This window comes from Hetaerina americana, unplaced genomic scaffold (assembly GCF_022747635.1).
Source record: "Hetaerina americana unplaced genomic scaffold, ioHetAmer1.1.p SCAF_52, whole genome shotgun sequence".
Taxonomy (NCBI): domain Eukaryota; kingdom Metazoa; phylum Arthropoda; class Insecta; order Odonata; family Calopterygidae; genus Hetaerina; species Hetaerina americana.
In genome coordinates, this window is record NW_027287117.1 from 1,739,203 (window position 1) to 1,750,758 (window position 11,556).

Genomic DNA, 11,556 nt, shown 5'->3' on the forward strand with positions numbered 1-11,556 from the left:
TGCAAAAGCCACAAATATTTACAATCCACAAACAAAACATGGCATGCATTCATTCAAAAACCCTTATAGCCCACTCACACATGCAAGCACTCGAACTACCAACTAACATACACATGCACCTACAAATAGTATATCTGGTGCATTTGCGATGTTTAATTCGTTTCCGACTTGTAAATTAAATGTTTTTAATGTTTCTAAAATTACTACGGTTTCTTACTATTATGATTCCTGATTGCTCGGGGAAAGAATGAGTATGAGTATATATGTATATACTAGAGGAAAAGGAGTGATTGTAATTAGCGTATCTCCACCGGCCTGCGCGTGTGTGTTTGGAATATATAGAGAGAGCACTTTGAGTGATAAGAACCGAGAGCGGAAGAATGGGAGGGCTCGGCCCATCACCAAAAGGGGTGAACCAAGGGATTTCGTTGAATCGTACCCCTTCGTCTTCCTTTGAGCCACACGCCTTAAGAAGTTCCCCATTTTAATTTCACCTTTCTCTGTTTTGAGAATAAAAATAAGAATGGCGGAGAGGAGTGAAGGCTGGGGATGTGAGAGATTAGGGGCGGGAGAGAAAGCAAAGGGGTGGGGGACGAAAGGAGCTTGGGGGGGGCAACGTTTTTCGCTTGGGATGAAATATAAATATCCATCGGCGGATACCGAGGCATCCCGATCAATGGAAAGAAGGAGTGGGTGGGGTGGGGGGGTTGATTGGTGGAAAATCGATAAATGGTATGCGTGCAGGGTTACGTGACCACTCCCATTCCTCCTCGGTCCACGGCTTCGAGAGGGAACTCCTTCGAGGACGGGCATTGCAGCACTGGATCACGGGGCGGCTGAGAAGTTCTTAGGGCACTTGCAGTTCGTTTCGAAGACTCCTGCAATCCCATCTCAAAATCTGGCGATCTATTACACATATTAATTTAAAAATTATTTAAACTTACAAAGATGCAATATTTTAATTTCGTAAAGCGAAGAATCCTTGGTAAAATACATGTTTCAGGATTAATAGGTCAATAAGTAATGAACTGAGGGGAAAAATATAGCATAAGTATTGCTGGAGTTACATCAACAGCTACATGATTTGGGAGCGTGTGGCGAGGGGTGTTAGGTAAAATAGAATAAAACCACACGCAAAAACAAATCATGTTACCTCTACAAAAATATTAGTTTTTTCATGACCTCGATAAATTTTAATCACACGAAAGTAAGTGCAATTTTAATGCAACAATATTCAATAACAGAATCCGTACAGGTTTCAAATGTTATATATTCAAATCGTGCTGTAGAACCGTTGAAAAGCTGGGTCTATCAAATAAAAAGAGTAACACTTAGGTAGAAACATGCAGGATATCTACATAAAAAATTCTGTCAGGGGTGGGATTTGAACCCACGCCTTCTTACGAAGACCAGAATTCACAAGCACTCGCGGAAAACGAGCAAGGTCATCCTTGAGTCTGGCGCCTTAGACCGCTCGGCCACCCTGACGTTGTGGAAGGAGGTTAGGTAGGGTAGTACCTATTTGTTTTTTCTTAATGATCCTACCAGGAAGTAGGATAATGATAGGGTCATATAAAATTCGAGAGCAATTTCAATTCACTATAATATGATTACCAACAAATGCGATATACACTCACGGTATTTCTGGTTGATTTGAATGAACTAATCGTTATATTTTTCATATCAATTGAATCGAAGATTGAATAGGAGCAAAGTTCACTGTAATACTATCAATTTCCTCATATTTATATATTACGCAAAAAATTCATAATCGTTGCTGTCAAACCAATTCGTAGCAAATAAATTCTGGCGCACGTTGCAATTGAAATGTACATAATTTTTTCTTTGAAAATTATTTTTTTTTACAATGATACTACATGAAGTTGAATAAAAACCGCGAAAGTTATCAGCCCACAGGTTAAATTGATAGGTGATGACAGAGTTCACATAATACTGGGTGAAGCCCATAGGTCGCCAGAGACGTCACCGAGAATCAAACCCAGGTCCTCCCGTCCGCATCTGACGTCCAACTCACCCCTTTAATTAAATACCTGCACACACAGTTATAAGGAACCAAGTATCTTTTAAACTACACCAGTTGTAGTTTAGGAGCATGGCAGCCTAGTCAGTAGAGCGTTCGGCTACTGACCAGAGGGCTCTGGGTCAACTCCAGAAAGTTTAGATTCTCCCTATTTACGCCATATTTGTGATTTTTGGGGAACCAGGCCGTCCTGGGGGAAGCGCGGACGGCACAAGCAAAGGAACTGGGCAACATAATGCGTGAATTTCACATTCTGTAGGGATTAGGTCGAGGTAAGCCACGCCATTACATATCAGGCACTCATTTGGGTGGATTACTGGGGCATTTTGCTGTCCTTGGCCAAACCACGTAGCCACGCGAGGTTCCTTTAACTTCCCTTTTTCACTCTATCGCCGCGCAATTCTTTCCTCTTATTTTGAGCGTCCTTGATGAATACGAAGTGGATAAACTTCGCCAATCAGTTTACTAAGGTTACATAGAATCATAGCTGAACGCATCAGAAGGTCAGTCCAATAGGTAGATCAGTGCAAACAGAACAAACGCTATGAGGTTTTCAATGAGTAAGACGACTAATTAAAACTTTAAAATAGCAGTTCATGAACTAGAACAGATAGAGCAGTTTACCTACCTTGAAAGTGTTTCGGAACAAATCGGTCAAAGGAGTTGGGATATAAGGAGAAGAATTGCACTAGGCAAAGAGGCTTTCATGAGGAGGATAGAATTGACAGGTAAATTGAGTAGGTATGTTAAGAAAAGGCTTGTTAAAACTTTGATATGGGGCGTGGTTTTTTTCAAAACTGCGAATTTACCTATGTTGAGTACGAGTCCCTATTTCTTGCCTATATTGCGTCTAAGTTTCGCGAGTGAGCTCTCAATCTAATTGGCCCCTTATTCCCCTCTATACCACCGTGTCGTCAGCAAATAATCTGAGACTGCCGCTGACGAGTGCGATTGTCATCAGTCAGGATTGTCATATGAAGAATAGAAGCGGCCCTATTACACTTCCCTGGGGGACGCCCGAAGTTACATGAAGGCAGGAGAAAAGTAACAGTTAGAACACAAGCGGAATTGAATAAGGGTTTATTGCAATGTGGGGTCAGGTTGTCTATTGCGTTAAGCTAAGAGTAAGAAATTCAGGGGAGCTAAGTTTGTTCCCATTCAAAACCAACCTAAGCGTTAGCCTACCCAATTAATTAACCTTTTGGGAATATGCAATGCAGTTGAGGCAAGCCTTGTGCGAAATCGCCCCTTTCTACGCACGACAGATGCTTGACAATTCGGTGGAATATCATTTAATGCAGAATAACAGACGCCTAATCAACATGGAATATTTTCGTTGCGTAAGAAATCACACGAGTGATGAATTTCAAAAAATATCGCACATTTAGAGACACGACAGAAGAGAATTTGGAACTGCATTCATTTAATTCCTTTCAAGCATATTCATAATTACAATCGCCGTGCCCTACTCGTACTTATATTTCTTGAATTAATAAACCAATAATCAGAGCGGAAACAGCCAGGGGTGTGCAAACAATATCACATCATTAACATGACTCGTCCTGAGCATTGAATTTCCAGGGGAGTAATTTCCAAAATCGATAAACGGATGTGGGGACACAGTAGAGAGATTGCATGAAATCATTCCGACTTCGAACCAACCCACGATACACTGATTGCGCTTCAGAAGTGGCGTCTCTGACGTCAATACATCAGAGACACGTTTCATTTCATTTAATGCGGAGGGATATAAGGAGGTGATATAAGTCTGTGCTCTCGATTATCGTATCAAATACTAAAAATCATTAAAATATATTTCATCGCAAAATATTAAGGGTATTTTTTCCACTTAATTATTATTTTTTGGTTCTTCACTTCTTCCCAGGAGGCATTTTTCAGAATCGCCTTTATTGACATTCATGTGAGCGGTCGTTTTCCATCACAACAATACGATCGCAGGGAACTATCATCACGCATGCGACATTGCTAGTGACCCCGTCCTTTTTAATTGGTTGCTTTATTTGTCGTCACAGTGGAGTATTTACTATCAATATAACTTCTGCAATGTGTGCAAAGGATGTTGCATGAATGATGTCCGCCTCTAGGTGAATGACTGGGTACCATGTGTTCGTGAAAGTACTGGTGTAGGACGGCTGGTGACCTAACACCCCCTGCCACTCGTCCTTGCGACGGTTAGCGGGCTAATGTGCATCTCTTCATTAGATCGCGAGCTCTCAAGCTTCTCCTTCTATCCCTCGTCCCTCTCTCTCTGAGGGGGGGGGACGCGTCTGTCCGCAGCGGTGTGTCACTTTCCCTACTCTTAGGGGGCGGAGACCATCAGTTGTATGTCCATGTAAAAGGGAATTTCCCCATCATACTTTTCATTTATGCATGAACTGCCTTGCTATGGTGGCGGTCTGTCGTATTAATGGTTGTGGTCCATTTTAATTCCCTCTTTCCGCATAACAAGTAACTAATTTATTAGGTGAATTAACCGTTGTTTTGAATTGAGTCTAACTCCAGCATGTATACAAATTTGCACGTTATTTGGTACTTTTCTAACGAATATTTTCCCTTTCCCCTTCTCCCTCTCCCATTTCTTCCCTTATCATTCACCCTTCTTCCCACCTGGCCCCCCCTGCCACACACCTTTTTGGTAGCTCGTGAGGTATTTATGCCAATATTTCCATGTAGATTGAGATGCAGATCGTACTCTATTGGCCTCATCTAATCGAAATTATTTTTTCCAATCAATGCAACAGCAAAACTATATGAGTAATGATGATTTGACAACAGGACCGAGCAATCTGACAGCGCTCTTAACAATACGACAGGCAAAATAATGAACATTGCTCTGATTGGAACTAAACATTACTTCTAATTTATATAATGCCCGTCCTCTCATTTATTAAGCCTGAATAAGTGGTAATGTGAAATGTTGGCCATTTACCACTTTATATTTGACTGAAAGAAACCATGCGCTCTCATAGATAGCCGTATGGGTGGTGTGCGATTTTATGCTCCCGATTGTTTAATAAGCCTCGCTGGCTCTACATTAGTTCGCGTTCTTTTTTCTTATCGCATTTGAAAGACACACTGCCAGATAAATATTTACCCGACTACATTTTGCCAGATGAATGATACGAACAATATTTTTTATTTGGCTAAATTTACATTTTTTTTAAACGCAACAAGTGAAAGATCAAAGCAGAAAAATAAAAAAAGTCTTCGCGAAAATGAAGAAAAAATAAGCACCAAAGTTCAAACAATTGAATTACACACATGAATGAATGACGTCACGAGTCATTTGAATTCCATCATGCAAAAAGAGAGCAGAGGCCACGTTGTCCGAGTTTATTTTTCAAGCGGGCATTAACGGACGCTTCCAGCACCGAATAGTCGCTAATGAGGAGAGATGACGAAGATAAAGCAACTGGGAGTTCCGGTCAAAATATCATTTACCCACGTGGTACTTGATAGAGGTCATTTTCGATTCAGTTGGTGTGTAAACATTTTAACGGAAATTTATTTTGAAGTGAAAAGTAAGATTAGGATGTTCGCGGATGGCACGCTGATCTATCGGGAGATATCTGCGGATGAGGATCGTTTAATTCTAGCACAGGATTTAGATTCCATTACTAAATGGTGTTCTAAATGGGGATTGTCATTGAATCTTAATAAGTGTTCGGTGGTAAATTTCTTCTTTAAAAGATCAACGGAATTACAAATTAGCTATAGTTGGCCTAGAAGTAGTTGATACGGTAAAATACCTAGGTGTTACATTCACTAAAGACTTAACTTGGGGGACTCACACACTTAAAATCAGCGGGCAAGCATATAAAAAATTGGGATTTATCAGATGAATTGTCGGTAGTAATGACTCCAAGGTCAAGGAATTGCTATGAAAAGGGAAAAAAAATCACTTAAAAAAACCCGAGAAGACATGTAAATCCATGTATACGCCAGCGGATAAGTTACTTCTGAACAAATGTTAATTTCACTCAAAAGTTTACGAAAAAGGGAGGGGATAAAAATTGAACAATAAATTTTATTTCATGGTTCGGATCCGAGTATATTTGGTAGATACAATTTTCGATGAAATACGAAGTTCACAGGAGTCTTTAGTTCAAAGGTAATGGGTGTAAAATTGCGTTTGGGGAAAATATGCTTCGCAGGATGAAAATGCAAAAAACGCGCTTGCGGGCAAAATCCCTGTGGGGGAAAGGGGTGTAACCCTTTCCCCGATTGAATGGAAATGGGAGTGGGGGAGAAGAATCGAGAATACGTGGGTGTTTTTATTTTAAGGGTCCACATAGTATTTTCATAATTATAACGCAATATCACTAGGAGTGACAACTTCGCTTATAAAAATGAGTGACCAAAGTGGAGAGGAAAGAGAAAGCCCTATAGGTTCAGGGTTCATTATACGTAGAGAATATTGCATTAAAAGCCGTTGAGGCTCGTGTACTGGATCGAAATGGCTTCGATATAAATACCCCGCGATACACCAAAACGGTGTGTGGCAGGGGGTTGACTACATCTGTACACCTAGGTCTCCACAGAGATCATTCCATGACTTACTTAATTGCTGATATCTATTATAATCCTCACAAAATATCTACGGAAACTTATGCATTTTTTTATAGATTATTATAAATACCAACATTAAATATTTCAAATAAATTTGGCACAAAAAGAAAAACTTTTTGTGTAAAAGTCACTTATGAGCGGCGCGGGAATTCTCGAGAAAATAGGCTCGGGAAGCTGACCGGAGGGCCCGGGACTTCTAGTGAGCATCACAGGTGACTACATTACATTACCAAATTGTAAGTGGCTCTTAGTACTCACACTTTCGCCAAAGCCGAGAATATACTCGAGTTGGCTCAAGACATCCTTCGGAAACCGTAAGTGTCATGTAAGAGGGAATAGGCTATCCGAGTCATCATCGATGGTTTCAGCTATGGTTACCTCTGCATCTACTTAATACCTCGCAAGCCGCCGCAAGGGCGTGTGGCGGGGGGTGTTAGGACACCACCCGTAATTAAGAAAGAAAAAAAACCGCATGCAAAAACCACAAATTCATACATCCACAAAAAAACATGGCATACACTCATGCATGAACACTTACACCCCATACACATGCAAACACTCAAACTACCAACTAACATACACACGCACCTACAAACATACCTAACATCTTTGCAATGTTTAATTTTGTTCCGAATTGTAATTTCAATGTTTTTAATATTTCCAAACTGACTTCGGTTTCTTACTATAATGATTTCTGATTGTTCGGGGAAAGAATGAGTATTTGTACCTATCTGCACTGGAATCTATCTCCCTTATTTTATCTTTGTGGTCCGATCTACCTAAGTAGTGTGGGGCCATTATAATTCCTTTAGTGTCATATTTAAACTCGTTTGTTCTGAACCTTTCTAGAAGTCTTAAGTCTCGCCTGTTCTCTTCGTACTTCAAGTGGCTCCCAGCCTAATTCCCCTAAGAGACCTGTCACCCTTGTGTTCTTATCATAACAACTTTTATCGAACTACATTTTGGTCGATAATTTTGCGACGTCGATACTATTTCTTCGATGTCACATGCCGACGGTTTTATAATGGTGTTCATCGTCAGCGGCGACTCGGCCCTGGACCTACAACAGTGTTCATGATAGGAGAACGGCCATCTGAGCATTGTGAGCAAGGAATATAGTACGTCTCCGCTGTCTGGTAAGCCGCCCGAGGAGCAATGCGAACGTACTTGGGCTTTGCATCCAAAAGTGGACGGCGAGCGAATTCTCCGTGGATCGTCCTTGAAAAGGCTGGAGAGCACACACACAAGGGGAGAGAGAGAGAGAGAGAGAGAGAGAGAGAGAGAGAGAGAGCGGTGAGGAGAGGGTGGGGCGCGGGGAAGTCGGTGGTGAGTCAGGCCCCGAGGGAGAGGAGGGCAGGAATGCGGGAAAATAGACACGCCGAGGGAAATGAAATAAAAAGGTTAAAATACGAATACCGTCCACTTGTTTTCCCGCACCCTTTTTATTCCTTTTCACCGAATTCTTTTTTTTTTTTGGCACGATTCCGTTCCGTCAATTCGAACGCGGGCGATTTCTCGCATCTCGAGGGTTCTAATTCGGGCGAGGGGGCGGCAGAGGTCGCAGCAGTCGGGGAGAAAGGCCTCATCGAAGGGCGGTTCCTCTTTGAACGCAGAGGCCAGTTAATCAATCACGCACTGTTGTTGTGCCGTGGTCTATTCATTCATTATCGATCACACATTGTTTGGCCGTTGCCTTCCGAGCTGTGAAGAGTATTGTTTACATTGTAAATGCACCGAGTTATACTTTCGTCATTCGTCCAAAGCAAACCACTCACCCACAATATACAGAATACACCTGTATCCTACCCGGAACAGCAGCGATTACACGCGCAAAACACCGGTTAATCTAAAAATACCAAAAGAAATTAATATACTCCTACGGTTGGTTTAAACTCCAGGAAGAAAGTTAATCAATTGCAACAGAGACGAAGACAACCACAATTTTATTTACTAAAATTTTATTCATTGGGCAATTGTAATAGCCTTCGTCTGTATAACTATGGAACATTTCCACCACATTACACCTGAAGTTTTACGTCTACATCTACTCATTACCCGGCAAGCCGCCGCAAGGGCGTGTGGCGGGGGTTGTTAGGACACCACGCGTAATTAAGTAAGAAAAAAAACCGCATGCAAAAGCAACAAATTTATACCATCCACAAACAAAACATGGCATGCATTCATGCAAGAACACTTACACCCCACACGCACGCAAACACTCAAACTACCGTATGTAATTTCCATTAATCTATTTTTATTGTCTCGGTGGACCAACAAGCATCATAAGCAGCACCTTTTGTCTCAGTAAACGATTGTAATGCAGATAGGAGTGCAATATCCACAAAGAGGGGTAATATCCACGCTAAAAACAGTTTTCCGAATATCTCCTACAAAACGATTGGCGATTTCACAACGATAAGGATACGTCTACAACAACATAAATATGTGTTTTTGTGTACTAACATTATTCACCACTTTCGCATTCATTCTTTTTAAGAAATTAATCTTATAAACGTGAGAACAACTGATATTTTGGTTGAATAAAACGCAACAGTATGGAACGACCAATATTTCCACTAGATCATCACTTCAGTCATTATCAGGCAATCTAAATCCAATTAACGTTTAATTTGCACGCTATTCGATAGATTTGTTCTAAATTCGTAGGTGCATGTGTATGTTAGTTGATAGTATATGTGCTTGCATGCGTGCGAGTTAAAAACGTTTTCGCATGAATACATACACCTCCGTGGGTGTACATTGTCATGTATTTGTTGGTTTTGAATGCGATTTTATTCTCTTTTACAGTTGGCGACCGAACATTCCCCTGCGGCGGCTTACGGTGTTTTATGTTACATTCACTGAGGGGGAAGCCTAAGTATGGACCCGTGTTCCAGTGCTATTGCTAGTCAAACAGCATCATGCTGTTATCAAATTGACTCCTGCTGAGATTCATCGTCGTTAAAGGCTATTTATGGTGACGACGCGGTTGATAGGTCTACTGTAAATCGATGGGTAGTGACATTTCGTGGTTACGAGTCTGGAAAAGCCATAATTGTTGATGAAACTTCTTTTTACTGTGTTTCAGGATGCTCACCGAGTTTATATGACCGATTTTCTGGAACGAGGGGCAACGGTAAATTCTTCTCAGTACATACAGACTCTAAAACACCTCTGACGTCGATTCTGTCGTGTTAAAGGCAGCCTGGTGCCAGCAATCTCGCAACATGACAACGCTCGTCAGTTGCACTAGAAGTGTGTACCTCTAGCGCAACTGGAGAGATTCTGCGAAACCTGAAATTGGAACCAATTCCACACCCTCCTTATTTCCCCGATCTTGTGCCTCGCGATTTTCGTTTGCCTCAACTCAAGAGACACCTCAAGGGTAATCATTACACCTCGAATGATGAGGTGAAGGCAGCTGTCGAGTCCTGGATTCGAGAAAAGTCAGAAGAGTTTTTCAGTGACGGAATGGAAAAACTTGTTACACTTTGGGAGAAATGTGTTAGCCTTAACGTTGACTATGTTGAAACATAAATATATGCTGCATCGTAACTGCAACGTTGGGTCGCATTCCCTGCCTTTTACAGACTCTTTGGGGGTAGAGTGTTTCGTGGTGCATTTTCATGTGGTGTTTCAATTTCTTGCTTGTTGTGTCCTGGCTTCCGTGTTGTAGGATGGCTTTCGTGCTGCATCATGGGGTGCAGTTTTTTTTTTTTAGTTTTTTGCAGTATATGTGTTTGTATGAGTATTGGATGGAGGGATTTTTGCATGAGTGTGTGCGCTGCTGTGAGTGTGGTTTTCCGTGTTGTTTTTTTGCATGTGGTGTTTTTCCTTTTTGCGGTTGGTGACCTAACACCCCCCGCCACACGCCCTTGCGGCGGCTTGCGGGGTATTATGTAGATGTAGATGTATGCGATTTTGAAACTTGAAAATTGTTAATTAGTGTACTATTTGCCCAATCTAGCTCTTTGTTTTTGTTTGTGGTCAACAGGCACGTGTGCATTACTTTTCAGCCTACCCTCGTATGTGACTATCGCTCCAATAATCCCCGCTCTCCTTCCATTCAACTTCTCACGGCCGTCAATATCAGAAAATGTACAGCACTGGAGTAAATGCACTGAAGTTGATTAATTGATTAAACCTGATTCGATCTAATGTTAATACGCCACTGTTGATTATAAACCGAGAATTGGAAACAAGTGGCGATAGGGGGGAGAGAGAGGGGGGGGGCGATAGTAGTGGACGCACGCCCTCGTCGTGGCTTCCCGGAAATTGTGATATAGAGTACAAGCACGTACAAGTATTACAAGTAATCAATCGGCTCGCCCAATTACTTACAAGCACGGGCAGGGGAGAGGGTGCATGGTGTCTCCGGACGCGCTGCGAAGGAGAGGAAAATACATAGATAAAGGGGTGGGAGAGGGAGGGTGAGTTCGCAAGGGAGGATTTTGCGTCGCTTACCTTTGTACATATTCCTTCCCCCGTCCTGGAGGGATGTGAGACCTAGGAAGGAAGGAAGGGGTCTTCAGAGGTTGTGCCGTACGTGACCGGAAAAGGAGTTTATGGGGAGAAAGTGGAGGGCTTTGGGGTGGGGAAGGTTTGGGCGAGCGATGCTGTGCGTGCAAGGGGTAGGATATGATGTGGGGGGAAGGGTTTTGCGAGCCTTTTTTCGGAGCAAGGGGGTGGGATGGGGGTGAAAGGGGGGTTGGATGGCAAACAGGGGGGGCGGGGTGGTTGTTGGGGATGCGGAGGACGCTTGGAGGGCGTCGCTGGAAATTTTGCGACGCAATAAGCTCGGAAGGGGGTTGGGTGTGGGGGTGGGCGGGGGGAAGACGGGGGGGGAGCGAGGGGTTGTTTGTGTGTGTGTGTGAATTGGGGAAGGGCACATTCGCTCACGCACGTGCGGCGTTTTGGCGGGAAAC

General features: G+C 42.5%; 1 non-coding gene across 1 annotated transcript; it reads right to left on the reverse strand.

The window, feature by feature from the left end:
* Positions 1 to 1,369: 1,369 nt before the first annotated feature.
* On the reverse strand, positions 1,370 to 1,488 carry TRNAL-CAA (transfer RNA leucine (anticodon CAA)). The gene is made up of 2 exons: positions 1,451 to 1,488; positions 1,370 to 1,415 (listed from the first exon to the last, which is right to left on the reverse strand). It is a non-coding gene; the product is annotated as a tRNA-Leu (tRNA).
* Between the last annotated feature and the right edge of the window lie 10,068 nt (positions 1,489 to 11,556).